At 40.5% G+C, this 15,162-nt stretch overlaps 1 pseudogene; it reads right to left on the bottom strand.

Moving 5' to 3' along the window:
* Positions 1-3,976: 3,976 nt before the first annotated feature.
* Positions 3,977-14,611, bottom strand: LOC100984023 (cofilin-1-like; annotated as a pseudogene).
* Positions 14,612-15,162: the final 551 nt, after the last annotated feature.

Genomic DNA, 15,162 nt, shown 5'->3' with positions numbered 1-15,162 from the left:
GAGTAGTTCAAGGACCATGTCTTATATTTCCCCTTTGCCCTGATAGTGCTTACTTAACACACTGTTATAGCCAGTGTGCAGGCTCAAAATTACAGAATCATAGGCTGCAAAGGTGATGTTTGAGAGAATCTATTGTGTGTGGGGGTCTGCTTATGGATGCTTAACACCATATTTGATATATTATTAGTTAGGTCTCCTTGACTCCATGACTAGTCATGCTATGAGTTACTTACTCTTAGCCCCTGTGATTTCAGCTCAGTTCTTTAACATTCATTCTCCAAGCATTATACCACATGCTTCCACTGAAAAGATGAATGAGGCACAGACTCTTCCCTCATGAGGCTTGTTCCTTCATGAAAAAGAAAAATGACCATACATTGTGCATGACACAGGTAAGTACAGGACATCGGTTGCACAGTGAAGAAACCAATAACTAAGACATGGAGGGCTTAGGAGGCTTTTCAGGGGAAGTGATGCAATACCCAAGAAGAATCCTGAAGGATATATAGGAGTTTCAATGCTAAGAAGAGGGGAAAGGCACTTCATGAGGAGAGGACTGTGTGAGTGAAGGCTTAAAAGCATGAAACCACATGCGGCAATGGAGGACCTGTGTGTCATCTGGGTGCCGCAGAGCCTAAACTACAAAGAAAACAGCATTCGTTAGGGGATAAGGGGTGATAAATAGTTTTTCACTTTGGCCATTTCTGCAAAGGCAACTGGTTAAAACATGAGTTTACCCCTCTGTCTGTTGATAGAGCTGTTGCAGGTGTTAAGCCCCAATATACAATAAGCACTCTTCAGCTGTTTGTCACTATAGTTTTTATTAATTTTAAGACTTTCACTCATGAATTTTCTTAGACACTTCTTTAGGAAATAGGACTCTGAAACTGTCTGCCTGGATACTATTTTTTTTTAAACCCTTGCCAACATAAGTTCATTCTGTGTAAATGCTTTTATTTTCTTCCTTTAAAAGGTATGTAAGCATCCAAACGGTGAAAGCATTTAAGCAAAACTGTACTTTTGTCAAGATTGACGAATAGTGATTCAGGCAGGAGAGAGGTCTGATTAAAGCATCTCTCTGATCAGTCATTTGATTCCTAGGCTTGCATAAAGATGCATGTTTTTTAGCAAGAGAGGGGGAGAAATCAGGAAAACATAGGTGTATCAGTAAGTGCTGTAGTTATTCTCTAATGAGGAGGTGAATAAAGCCCAAGCTTCTGAGTCAGATCGTCTCAAGTTCAAGCCCCAGCTCTGCCACTGATGAACTAAGGGAGTTTGGATGGGTCAGCTGAGATCTCTGAGCTTCCTTGTCCTCATTGGTAAAATGAGGCTAAAGCTACTAGTGTTGTTCTGAGAATTAAATAAGATAATGCATCTAAAGCACCTAGCATTTGTCTAAAGGAATAACAGTTATTATCATCGGTAGTATTACATAACTTGTCTCTGTCAATATGGAGTAAATTAAGCAGAATCTAGAGCTTTGGGGAAACAATATACCAAAACAAACAATATCTTGGAGAAACAATGGCAAAGGCCAGGAACAGGGTATGCCATTGTTAAAACCTGTCAGCCAATTAGTTTAGAGTTATCCTTTCTTGAGCATTTATTGAGCATCTACTACATGCTAGGTACTTTCTCAAATATTGGGGATGTAGAAATGAACAACAGGCAAAAATTACTGCTGTTGTAAATCTTACACTCTAGTGGAGAAAGAACAACAATAAAAACTTGAATTCAAGTAAAGCAAGTAGCATGCCAGATGGTGATAAGTAGTATGCTGAAAAATAAAGCAAAGACCGGAGAATGTGCATGCTGGAGTTTGGAGGAGGGTTTATCATTTTCCACAGGGTGGTTACTGCCAAAAAGCTCCCTGCGGAGGTGATTTGGAATTTGTACCATTCACAGAATATCCTGCATGGGACCCAAAATGGCACCTGCAGCTCAGAGCAGAAATTAGAAGCCAGAAGGTGGATTTAGGTGACACTTCAAGCAACTTCCTTATAAGCTGCTCAGCTGCTCTTTCCCATTAGAGTCTTCTTGTGTACTGGAGTCAGTTCCTTTAGAACAGGGCACTGTCATGCACAAGCAATAAATGCCACCCACACATGTCAGACTTGGAGAGGTCCCTGCTGCCACCTGGAGCCCACTTGTAGAGGGAGTGTTTGGTAATTGAGGGTAAGGCTGCATTGCAAGGGAGCTGCCAGGTACCCCAAGTCACCGTTCTCCTGTTCCACAAAGTCCTGTGGAAGCAAGAGGTAGTATTCAGTGATGTAACCTCACAATAGGAATGAGAGAGTAAGAAGACTCATCTCTGGTGAGAATTTTTCCCCCAGTGGAGCTCACCCTTTCTGGATGAAGATAAGGCAAATGGTAATGTCAGGGAGGTGGCACTGTGGCCCCTTGCCTTTTGGGTTCACATGCAGAAATGACTTCACCCAGTGAAAAAATGTCTTCATTCAATACAGCTTTTTCTGCTCAAGCTATTAAGAGATAAAATGTTCCTTCAAGCTGTGATCTCAATGGGGACAAAAATCTTAGCAGAAATCTCTTCTCCTGAAATGGATTAAATTTGGGCCATCAACAGGCCACACATTTCTTTTCTGTCTTCACTACGTGGAATTATCACTTATGATCTCCTACTAGGTGCCAAGTATAAACTGACACAGATGTCAACTAGGAATTCCTTTAACTACAAGTAGCGGAATACAGAGTTGCCAGTGATTTGAATGATAAATTCATTTAGTTATGTCACTGTAACTGTACAGCCTGGTGTGGGGCAGAGAAATGTTATCAAGAACCCTGACTCTTGTAGATCTCTGCCCTGCCATCTTTAACCTGTTGGGTTTCTCAGTTCTTATGCTTTTTGCCTCTTAGTCACTACGTCAATCAGCATTCATGGAAGGAAGAAGGAAAATGGGCAGCCCCGGCATCATCTGTCCTTTTGATCAGGAAAGCAAACGTTTTCCTACAGGTACCCCAAGCAGACTTCTCCATATGTCTCATTGGCCAGAACTGGGGCCTCGCAGTCATTGATAGCTGTGAAGGAGGCTAAACTTTGGTTTAAAGTAGTGGGCTGCAAACCTGGGTGAGCGTGGGAATCAGCTGGAAGATTTGTTAGAACACAGGTTGTTGGGTCTCTCCCCAGACATTCCAATTTGTTGGGTCTGGGGCAGGGCTGAGAATCTGCATTTCTAGCAAATTCCCTGGTTTATGCTTCTGCTGCTATTCCAGGGACCCACTTTGAGAACCACTGGTTTAAAGGACCTCTTTTATATTTTAATTGATACTCTCCTAAGCAGACTCTACTTTGCTTTTCCCTGAATTTTTGCAGGACACTTACTTGTATTTTCTGCCTTTCATTGCATACATCATTGCCACGTCTACTTTCCTAATTCTGTCCCTGATCATATTGTGTCTTCACTCAAAAACTGTCAGGGGGTGCTTAGCATTCTCTGGAATCTGAGGCTTTTCATGATTTAATACCAATGTGCCTATGTTTCCAAATATTCAGTGTTAATAATCTATGTGTCATTTACAAGTAGCCCTGAAAATATGACCTTGTGATGACTCAGTTGTATCAGACCAACCACCTTTCTGAGAATAATTATAAAAGCTGATTAAAATATAACAAAACCACTGTGTGAAAACATCACAAAGTAGCCAACACAGTCAGAACTTCAGAGGTCAAAATCCAAGAAAAAAAGGTGAAATGCATAGATAAATTCTTCCAACTATTTAAGGAATAAAGATCCCTAATGTGACACAAACTCTTCCAGAGAGTAGAGAAAGAGGGAGGAATTCATAACATAGTTTATGAAACCTGCATAACTTTGATATCAAGCCTAATAAGGGCACTATAAGACAGGAAAATTATTGCCAATATCTCTAATGAACGTAGGTGAAAAATACTAAGTGAAAAAAACAAATTGAACCCATTAATATATATAAAGGGTAATACTCCACAACCAAGCAGGAATCCATGAATGCAAATATCTTAATATCTACCAACTTTACTCTTTAAGCCTTCATTTCCGCATCTAATAATGGTTTTATCTATTTTATAAGTAGAACTGTTGTAAGGCTTAATTGAGATAATACATGGAAAGAGCCTAGTGTATTCCTCAACACATAGGAAGTATTCAATAAGATTGGCTAATAATGTTTTATTATTTCACATAAATGAGGTTCTACTATATAACGTTGTGCTGCAAGATTATGTAGACTAACATTCAAGAGCAATCACAGCATGGTCCCAGCTACCTCTTCCAATAGTTTCTTCAACTTTCCTCCTTGTAGTTTACACGAATTTTTCCTTGAACATGCACTGCTTCTTTTTTTTTTAATTGTCTTTTTTTTTTTTAATTGAAGGTCCCTGGCTGGTCCTGCTTACATGAGTGGCTGTGACCAGGGGAATAGGGAGAGGAATCAGCCAGCATGGGAAGCAGTCATCTCACAACATTCTATTTGTATGCAGAACCAAACAGACAAGCACAGAGTCACTGTTGTGCTTAGAAGTTGGCAGCATGGGAAGGGGGAAACAGGTGGGGAGTGGGGATGTTGTTAAAAAAGCACAGCCCCCTCCTCAAACTGGGATGACTGGGGGAAACTGATCTGCTTCAACCCAAGAGGAATCAAGACCAAAAGTGGTTTGAGAAGGCCAGAACTGTCAGAGATGAAGGGAGGAGGAAACTCTAGTGGATACAGGAGCTGTTTAGCAGACTCAGGGGCCCAGAAGATAAAAACCAGGTCCCTCTTTGTGCTCTCCTTGGTCTCCAGAGCTGCATCATAGAGGACATAGTGACAGTCCTTGTCTGGTTCCATCTTGAAAAGGTGGCATGGGGTCATCGACAGTCTGGCCCACATCACCCACCAAGATCTTGCGCCCTCCAGGATGATGTTCTTCCTGTCATCACTCAAGCAGAAGAGCACCTCCTCTTGCGCTTCTTCACCTCCTCTGGCATCAGAGACTTGCACCCCTTCATGTCATTAATCACCTTGTGATGCTGTCAGAGGCAACCACCCTGGAAGCCTCGTTTTTGGAAGTGAAAAGGAGATGGTAAGAAGAGCCAGGGAAGAGGAGAGCTGCTGCAGCTGCTGCTAGGATCTGACTACTGCACTGTTTTTGCTTGTTTTTGTTTTTCACGTAAGAGCATCCTACCAAGCTGTGAACACTTTCATCAAAAAGAAGGACCACTTTGTTATTTAAAAGAGAACGGCCCAGTGATTGGACCAAGGTAGAAATGTAATAGATACTTGTTAAATAAGTAAATTAATACTCTTTTTGGGGCCTGGAATACCACCCAATGCCATCCTTTTCCTGTTAGCCCCTTCCCGATTCCCTAAAACAAGATAAGGGCTTTCTCTTTGAACCATCCTAGGATTTCCCTTCCATTTCTGTCATGGCACTTGTCACATTTCACCTCATACTTTTATTACTTAGGTAATTCCCTGACTTATACTCAGAATGAGGAGCAGGCTATAGAACAGTGATCACAACTACCTTCAAATAATAATATTTTATTCACACACAACATAAGAAACAGTATGCTTTCATTCTTCCCTATCTTTTATCATTATTGTCATGCATTTTACTTTTATTTATGTTACAAAACCTACTGTTTATTTTGTTTTAAACATTTTAAGCAGTTAAGAAATTAAATTAAATTTTAAATAAATTAAATGAAAAGTATTTTCTATTTAAATACATAGTTATTATTTTTGTGCTCCTTATTACTTTTAGATCCAAGTTTCCTTCCAGTATCATCATCTTTCAGCCTATAAAACTTCCTCTAACATTTATTTTAGTGCCATTCTGCTGGTGATAAATACTCTCTCTCTCTCTTTTTGGTTTGCAAATGTCTGCATTTTACCTTTATTTTTAAAGGATATTTTTTGCTAAATATAGAATTCGACATTGACTGTTTTCCTCAGCACTTTAAAGATAGTGTTCCATTATTTTCTGGTTTGTATAATTTCTAATGAAAATCTATAGTTTTCCTACCCTTGTTCTCCTCTAGGTAATGTATCAGGTTTTTTCTGGCTGTGTTTAATATTCTCTATCACTAGTTTTAGCCATTTGATCATGAGGTACCTTGGTACAACTTTCATTACAGTTATCCTGTTTGGAGATTATTGAGCTTCTTGCATCTGTGGATTTATTATTACTATTATTAATTTTTTTGAGATGGAGTCTCGCTCTGTCACCCAGGCTGGAGTGCAGTGGTGCAATCTCAGCTCACTGCAAGCTCTGCCTCCCAGGTTCACGCCATTCTCCTGGCTCAGCCTCCCGAGTAGCTGGGACTACAGGTGCCTGCCACCACGCCCGGCTAATTTTTTGTATTTTTAGTAGAGACGGGGTTTCACCGTGTTAACCAGGATGGTCTTGATCTGCTGACCTCATGATCCACCCACCTCAGCCTCCCAAAGTGCTGGGATTACAGGCGTGAGCCACTGCGCCCAGCCGATTTATCATTTTTTAAATCAAATGTGAAAAACTTTCAACCATTATATCTTCTTATATTTCCCCCCAATATCTATCTTTTCTCCTCCTGAGTATGTGTATGTTAAGGACTTGATATTGTCCCATAGGTTACTGAGTCTCAGCTCAGTGTTTAAGCCTTTTTTTTTTCCTATATGTGCTTCTGTTCAGACAGTTTCTGTTATATCTGCAAATTCACTGACTGGTCTTTTCTTCTGTAATCTCACTGTTTTCATTGCAGGTATTGTCTTTTTCTGGTCAAAACTTTTATTTTGTCCTGTTTTATAGTTTCCTTTTCTCTACTGAGATTCTCTATTTGTTCCTTCCCTTATTACATCCATATTTTCTTTCAAATTCCTGAACATGCTTAAAATACCTATTTTAAAGTCCTTCTTTGCTAGTTCCATTGTCTGTCATTTGGGTCTGTTTCTGTTAACTGATTTTTCTCTTGATTATAAATCACACATGCCTTCTTCTTCGCAAGTCTAGTAATTTTCTGTTTTATGCCAGACATTATGAATGCTACATTGATGAGTATCTCCATTCTGTTGTCTTAGTAATAGTCTGTGTCTTGTCTCATAGGCAGATAATTTACTTAGAGAGTAGCTTTTTCAAGGCTTGTTTTTAAGCATTGTTAAGGTGAGTTGAGCACTAGCATAGCCTTTAGCTTAGGATAGATTAGCCCTACTCCTAAAGCCTGGCTTTGCTGAGACTTCTACTGAATGCCGGAGGTTTTCAAAAGATTTATTCACCCTAGCTCTTTGGAACTTAAATGTCTACCATTCCTGTGAAAGCTCCAGTAGTGGCTAGGGTCACTGTTTTCCATTAGTTATATTTTCTTCTTAGTTCCTTGCCTTGTCTCATGGAGTCTTGCACTGTATATGCACAGTTTATTATTTGGCTAAAGACTTAGGGGCATTGCCAGATAGTTTTTGGAGCTTTTTCTCTGCACAGCTCCTTTCTCTTTGATACCCTGCCCTACAAACTCTTGCTGTCTCAGTAGCCCCAAATTCTGATCTCTGTCTCCTGAGTCAATGAGATTACTGCATTGTATTTGGGGCTCCTCTTCTCAAAGTCTTAGTATGGAAAATACCTCTAGGCAAAAATTCAAGGTGATAAAGGGGATTGCTTCACATTTTTTTTTCCCTCAAAGATCAGAGTCCTGTGTTGTCTATTATTTAACATCTGGAAAGAGTTATTTTTATTATTTTGTTCAATATTCTAGTTGTTTATGGTAGAGAGCTAATCCAGCACAAGTCACTAAATCACTGACAGAAATAGAGGTTATGGCATGCATTTTTAAAAGGCCATTCTGGCTGCTAGGTGAAGAATGGAAAAAAATATATATGAAAAGAGAAAATGAGTTGGCCAGGTAAGAGACTGCTGCAGCAATCCAGGTAAGAAATGATGAAGGTGTAGGCTATAGAAATTGAATTTTAATAGAGAGTTTATGAAATGGAGACTTGGCCATAAATATTCTTACTCTGATTTATTGGTTGTTTCTTTCACTTTGTATTCACAAACTTGAGCAATTTTTTGAAATTCTAAGAAGAAAATTTGAGAGATAACACATATGTTTAGTTTTATTCACATGAATATCATCTGTCTGTACACACATCAGCTGATTTTCAAGTGGACACTCAGAGATAAAATTTTCATTTTCATGAAATCTTTGGACAAATACAGTGAATGACATTTTGAAAACTGATTTCATCAACAACAATTGTAGCTATCTTCTTTTCTCTAAAACATCTTAGTATATACTAGTGTATAAGAGAAACTATTATTAATAGTGTGTCAAAAAAGAATTTTAATCTTCCTTTGAACTTCGTCTAGAGTACACAATCACTAAGCTTATAAGTTTTGTTAAATCTACTGTGTGCATGACCCTGTAGTAGGCGTTGTAGGAAGGTATGAATCAAAAGAAAAGGGATTGCTTCTGACTTGGAATAATTATACCATAATAAAAAAGACAGGATAGGCTCAAATTAACGGGAAGAAACTATGGTGGTTCTGGTTTATATTCAAGGTTGAAAATCATTGGACTATGCAAAAGGAGAAAGTAACAGAAAGCTGATAACAAGAGTCTCGGTGTCTGTGTCTAAACAAAAAAATTTAGTCAAGCATGACATTCCCTGAGAATGGGTAAAGCAAGAATCAGTAGGCTCCCTGGGCTTCCAGAGCCTTTAATGGGGCAGACTGGTCACGTTAAGGTCAAGGCTCTGTATGGGTTGGGGTCCCATCAGGAAAGAGAAACACATTCAAATGGTGTAAGCTTAAAAGAGCTTACAGATTTGGGCAGGGGATAGGGAGATTTTAAAGGATGATGTGATATCTAGGGTGATGGTTGGGTCTTGTTACCATCCCTAGACTTGGAAAGGCTAGGGGGAGAGCAGTTACAGTGACAGAGAGGACTCCATGGAAAGGGCCGCCTCTCAGAGCTGTCACCTTCACCTGAGGGAAGCAGTCAGCCAATGACAACCCTAGGAAGTGAGCAGGGGAAGTGAACACCCTAGTCTCTCTCTCCTCCCTCCCTTCATCCAATCTCCTATCAGTGTGCCCTCTTGGTCAGGCCTACTCAGGAGCCAGAGGGGAAGGGAGCCCATGCATGCAGTCCATGTGGATCGGCCTCCTAAAGCCCAGTGCAGCACGAAGAAGTGTAGACAGTAGACCTGAGAGGCAAGTACAAAATACCCAGCACAAGTCCTTTCCAACAGCCAGAACTAAGAGTCCCCCAAAGTCAGAGACAATGCGACTCCTTCACCCTCCAGGAAGGATCTTGAATACTGAAGGTGTTTGAGTGGAGAGAAAGTTGAGTCCACATAGTCTCCAAGCACTGTATGGTAGTCATAACAGAGAGAACACTTACAAAGCAGCCCGGTGTGTTCTCTCATGTCCCAGCCACCCTGCTCCAGGGAGGCTACACCATGGAAAGAGGCTGGAATTTCAAAAAGCCAGTTGAAAGCAAGAAAAATGTCATTAAACATCTTTCAAAAGATGCCAGAGTGAGATGCCAAGCACTCTGCAGACTCCCCAGAGTCTATAATGGCCAAAGGAAGGCTATTTCTCCATTTCAGGAAAATGCAACAAGAACAGAAATAGCAAGTCAAGCATCTGCAATAACCGGAGAAACAGCAAATGCCAGGAGTGGAAGAAGTCAGTCATGGCCTGTTAGAGTACAGGGGAAACATACCTTCTCTTAGATCTACTCTTTTGGTTGCAAGTAATAGAAGCTCAATAAGAATGGATTAACTCAAAAAGGGAGACTTTTTGAATCAAAGGAATGCTGTATAGCTCATGGAAACTGAGGGTGTGAACTGCAGCAGGGCTTGTGAGCAGGGGCAGGAACACATTTGGAATCAAGAAAGTTGCTCTGTCCATTGTCCTTCTCCAGCATGACAAGCTCCAGCTCTCTGCTTCCTCTCTGCACTTGTGGAACAACCTTCTCTTTCTGCAGACAGCATCCTCCACTCCTGTGGGCATATGATGGCATTTAGGAGCCCCAGAAATTTTTGATATACCTGTTTTTATGGGTTGAATTGTGTCAACCCAAAAATATATGTTGAAGCCCTAACCCCAAATGTCTAAGATGTGACCTTTTTTAGAAATAAGTTTGTCGCAGATGTAATTATGTAAGATGAGGTCATGCTGAAATAGGGTGCACCCTTCATCCATTGTAAGAGAAGAGACTCTGACCTCCAGGCCATGTGGTGATAGAGGTGGAGAGGGAGTGATGCTCTTACAAGCCAGGGAACGCTAAGGATTGCCAGCAAAAGCCAGAAGCTAAAAGAGGCAAGAAACGAACTTCTCCTTCAGCTTCCAAAGAGAGCAAGACCTTGCTGACATACTGATTTTGAATTTCTGGCTTTTGCAAGTGTGATAGGATAAATCTCTGTTTTAAACCACTCAGTTTGTAGTCCTTTGTTATGATAGCCCTGGGAAATGACTGTGCCAATCTGCAGAGTTTTCATCTGAGTCGGGAATAAGACAATGTCATCAACCCAGTCTGGGTTAGGTCTATATAGGCAATGGCAATATTTCTTCAAGGGTGATTTCCAGAACAGCAGCACCAGCAACTCCTGAGAATTGCCAGAAATGCAAATTCTCAGCCCTATTTTAGTCTTATTGAAACAGAGACTCTGGAGGTGGAACCAAGGAATCTGTTATCAGAAGCCCTCCAGATGATTCCAATGCATCCTCAGGTTTAAGATCCTCCAAGCAATGGTAAGATGACAGGGTATGTTGGTTGTAGGAGTATGGGGAGCAGGCCATAGAGTATAGCCATGGCTTCAGTAGCCCATTTCCATGAGTGGGTAAAGTTCAGAGAGTTCTCAAAGAAGGAAGTTGGGAAGGGAAGAAACCCCAGAAGTTGCCTATTATTCTTCCCTCTCGGATCTTAAGAGAGGCAGCTGAGATTTTAACCATTCCACAATGAAGATGGTATCAGATAGCTAATATTTTGTTACTGGCATTATAAAACCATTATATTTCAGGGCTGGTCTAGACTAAGACAACATAGATGACAAATAATAAGGTGAGATAATTACAGAAATAGTGCTGAAACTGTATAAGTTTCAGCTATACTTGTTCTCAACCTTGGCAGCGTATTGGAATCATCTGAATCACCTGGGAGGCTTTAACAACATACTGACACCAGAGTCTCATGCAGCAATTCTCAGTCAATTGGTCCAGGATGCAACTTGGGCATTAGGATTTGTAAAAGCTCTTCGGGTGATTCCAGTGTGCAGTTAAGTTTCAGAACTACTAGGCCAAAAATGTACCATCTTGGCTGTGAGCTGTAAGTATTTTTTGACAGTGGTAAGGATATGATTTGCTCCACATGAGTTTTCTGAGCAGAAGAAATAACAGGAAGGATTTAGCTTAGAACTGCTATGCTATTTGCTTTGATAAAGCAGAGAGTGCAGTTACAACTGTTATAGGAGGTGGAGTTCAGTTAAGTTCAATAAACATTCACTGAGCTTTCTGTGGCAAACACTCTGCTAGGTGATAAGGGTACTGTGCTGGACAAAAGGCCCTGTGTTCAGCTCCCTCTCTGGGGCAGGAATCAGATACACAGTGTGATCTGGAATTTGGTGTCATCTACACATTCATGGTTCTCAGTGCTGGTGCTCGAGAACATTGGCGAGATTGATCAGTTGCTAGTTTGCCACAAGGAATATGTTACAAATCATAGCTATAGCATAAAAGTTTGCCAACAACTGACTTTAGATAAATAAATTATGGTGTACTTAAAGCTATGCCAAAAATCGTGTCACTTGCTCACTTAAATTCCAGCAATTGATGAAAGTTAGAGGTAGAGTTATGGCTGGAAATTGTTCATAAGTCACCAAAGATAATCTACACAATCCTAAATTTACATATGAAAGCACCCATCACATCTGCTGTTTGACCAATGTTATCAATAAAGTCAGTTTTTTCAGCAAAATGTGGATCAGTTTGTCTTTCAGGCATAACTGTCATGTATGTGAAGGGGATAGCTGACATATATGTGAGTAGCCGTAGGGTCACTCATGTATGTGGAAGGGACCTATCAATTTTAAAAACAGTTTGCTATTGCTTTTCTCAAAGAGTGCTGTGATAAAACAGGGGAAAGTTGGCTGGACAGAGTTAAAGCCAGTCATTCCATGTGGTCAAGTAGCACCCAAATGTTCTATGAAAGCAGGACCTCAACTCTGTGTTCCTAGCAGAGACCAGCACTGGAGGCCCTGCCTTGCACATAGCAGGTGATCAACAAATGGTTAGATATTTGCTGGGTAATCCAACGTCATAGGATTGCCATCATTGTAGTGTATTAGGGCCCTAGTGACTGGAAACAACAGAAACCCTCTTGAACTGGTGCAAGCACAGCTCAGAAGTGCCATTAAACTACTATCTCTGTCCTTAGGCTCTGCAGTTCTCTCTGTTGGCTTCGAATTCCACCAGCTGCTCTAGGCTTACATTCGACTCCTTCAGCACCCCAGTGGAAAAGGAAGTATTGTTGGCTACGGCAATATCTTGGGGGATCGATTCAGTTTGGCCTGGTTCGGGTCACATGCCCAGTGGATTACACTTATTTCACGAGCCAAGTCGTATAACCCACCCATGAAGTTAGAGTTGGGCTCAGGCAATTTGTCTGAGAGTAAGGGAGGAATAGTTCCTTAGCAGAAATATCAGGTTGCTGTATCTAACTTTACAAGTAGGTATTATTTGAAGTAGATATTATTTGAAGAAATGAATGCTCATAGCAAGTGACAGAAACCAACTTGGACTCAGTCTGCTTGATTCTGCAGCTTGGTCTCAAGAATGGAGGACCCATGAGGCTCAGGAAACTTAAGCTTTAGGGCCACTCATGGATGTGGAAGGGCCCTATCAATTTAAAAAATACTTTGATGTTACTTTTCTCAAAGAATGCTGTGATAATTATATAAGCTCCAGGTCCTTCCAAAACCTGAATTTGATTCTTGTTTATCTTCTTTCTCCTGCCTGGATGTCCCTCCCTGCCTGCCATACAAGGCTGCTGAAGGAAATACTTTCCCCAAATTCAGATGCTTCAACTAATTCTGAATCGAAACTTTTTCTGGCTTTCCCAGTAAAACACGATTATTCCCTACTCACAGCACCATCTTTGAAGATCTGGGCCACCTGTCACAGGCTCCCTGGTGTTGCTCTAGTTCTTTGTGTGCCTATCTTATCTTTCCTACTAAAATGCAAGTCACTTTCAGGGTGACTTAGTCATTTTCACAGCCTCCATGGCAGTAAGTATGTTGCTTACCAGAGTATATGCATCTGAATGCATGCATGTTGGATGGGTGGAAAAAAGATCAAGGCATGCCAAGAGCTTCCCTGTCAGGTCATCTTGGCATTCCTGGCTTTTTTTCTTCATTTGAGGCAACTCTTTGGTTTTCCAAAACTACGAAATTAGTTATGCAATACCAATGAATGTGGAGGATTTTCTAAGTAGAGCCTTTGAAAGATACAGGTGTGAAATATATTACAAACCGGATATTCTCTTAGCTTTCCAGAGGTCATAAGGCATGCATTAAAGGAGTTGCTAGAAATTCTGTCTTATATAATTTCCCTGTGTTTCTTTCCTCTGGGACACTTTCACCACTTATTTGAATGCTTAAGAGGTGGTTAGGTTGCTGTCAAGCATTTACTGGTGAATATTTAATCAGTAAAAGCCTTCTTCAAGTCTCTCTAATGGTGTATATACCAAATAATACAAGAAATAATAGACTTCTCTCAAATGTACCCTGGACTACCTATAGAAAATGCCCAACTCCTCTGCAGAAGCAAAAATGCTATTTTCTAAACATGATAACTTGACTATTCTGTTTTGTATTAGATAAATCTCTAAGCACTGTGGTTTTCTAATTACTTTTAAGTGCAATTCCTTTTTTACCTATGGAAAATGTAATACACCCTCATTATGGAAAACACACAAAAATATATGCTAGGGAAAAATATTTTCTTTTGTAGATTTCTGAAATATTTCAACCAAGGTTTTTCATGCATTGGTGGGGCACCATTAATTTTCTTCTCACGGTATATCTCTGTGTGTACCCCCACGGAGACCTTAAATGCTATTTTAGAACAATTGGAGAGGAACCATCACTTCTCCAACTGGTATAAACAGCCTTACCAATCTGTTAATGAACAAGATTAAGATGAAACAAGCAGGCTAGAGAAATAGGTGTGCATATGTCAAGGAAGAGGAATCTGAGCTCGGTGGGGCAGGACTGCAGGTGACCTGATTTGTATACAGTCTAGTTACATTTCAGTTTCAATGAGCAGAGCATAGTCTGAAAACATCTTATTGTTAGGCTTTTGGAATTTTTGTGATTGTTGTTAGTTTTCTCCAGTAAAAGTTGCTTTTGGGAAACTAAATTCTTCTGATCAAACTATGAAGGAAAGGGGAGTTTTTATACTGGGTCCAGGTCCAAGGAGGAATCGGGGTGCCTTTTGAGGCCAGGTTGGTGTTTATGGAGCCTGGATCGACTCTTGGGAGGGTGGGGAGCCGAGTATGGGTCTCCAAAAGTGATTGTTTCCCACTGAGCATTCCCTCACCTGCTCTGCATTGGTCCGCAAAGACCTCTGCCATCTCACAGACTCACCCTCAGAGACCTCTGCCATCTCACAGACTCACCCTCAGAGACCTCTGCCATCTCACAGACAGGCCCTCAGAGACCTCTGCCATCACTAGCACCACCTGGATACCACCCACATCTCCAGCCTCAACCCCGACAAGAACCAAGCCCAGACTGAAAAGCCATCTTGATATGGCCACTTCCCCCAAACTCAGCATGACAGATCCTCTCTTACTAACACCCTTATTTCTATTAAAGGGACAACCAGTCTCCTAATGTCCTAGTCCATAATTGAAGTCATTTTTAAATTTGTTATTTAAAAATCTATTTATTTATTTATTTAAACCCCCATATTGAAATACGATTGACATACAAAACGCTGCACATATTTAATATATACATCTCAATGAGTTTGGGATGACTATGCTACCAACATGGCTGTAAATACATCCATCACTTCCCAAAGTTTTCTCCCACTCCCTTTATGATTATTGTTGTTGTTCTTGTTTTTTAGTAAGAACATTTAGCATAAGATCTAACCTCTTATCAATCTTAAGTATGTAGTATAGAATTGCCAGCTATAGATGCTATGCTATA

This window comes from Pan paniscus, chromosome 16, assembly GCF_029289425.2.
Source record: "Pan paniscus chromosome 16, NHGRI_mPanPan1-v2.0_pri, whole genome shotgun sequence".
Classification (NCBI taxonomy): Eukaryota; Metazoa; Chordata; class Mammalia; order Primates; family Hominidae; genus Pan; species Pan paniscus.
The sequence above is the reverse complement of the archived record's forward strand: the minus strand, read 5'-3'. Positions and strand labels throughout refer to the sequence as shown.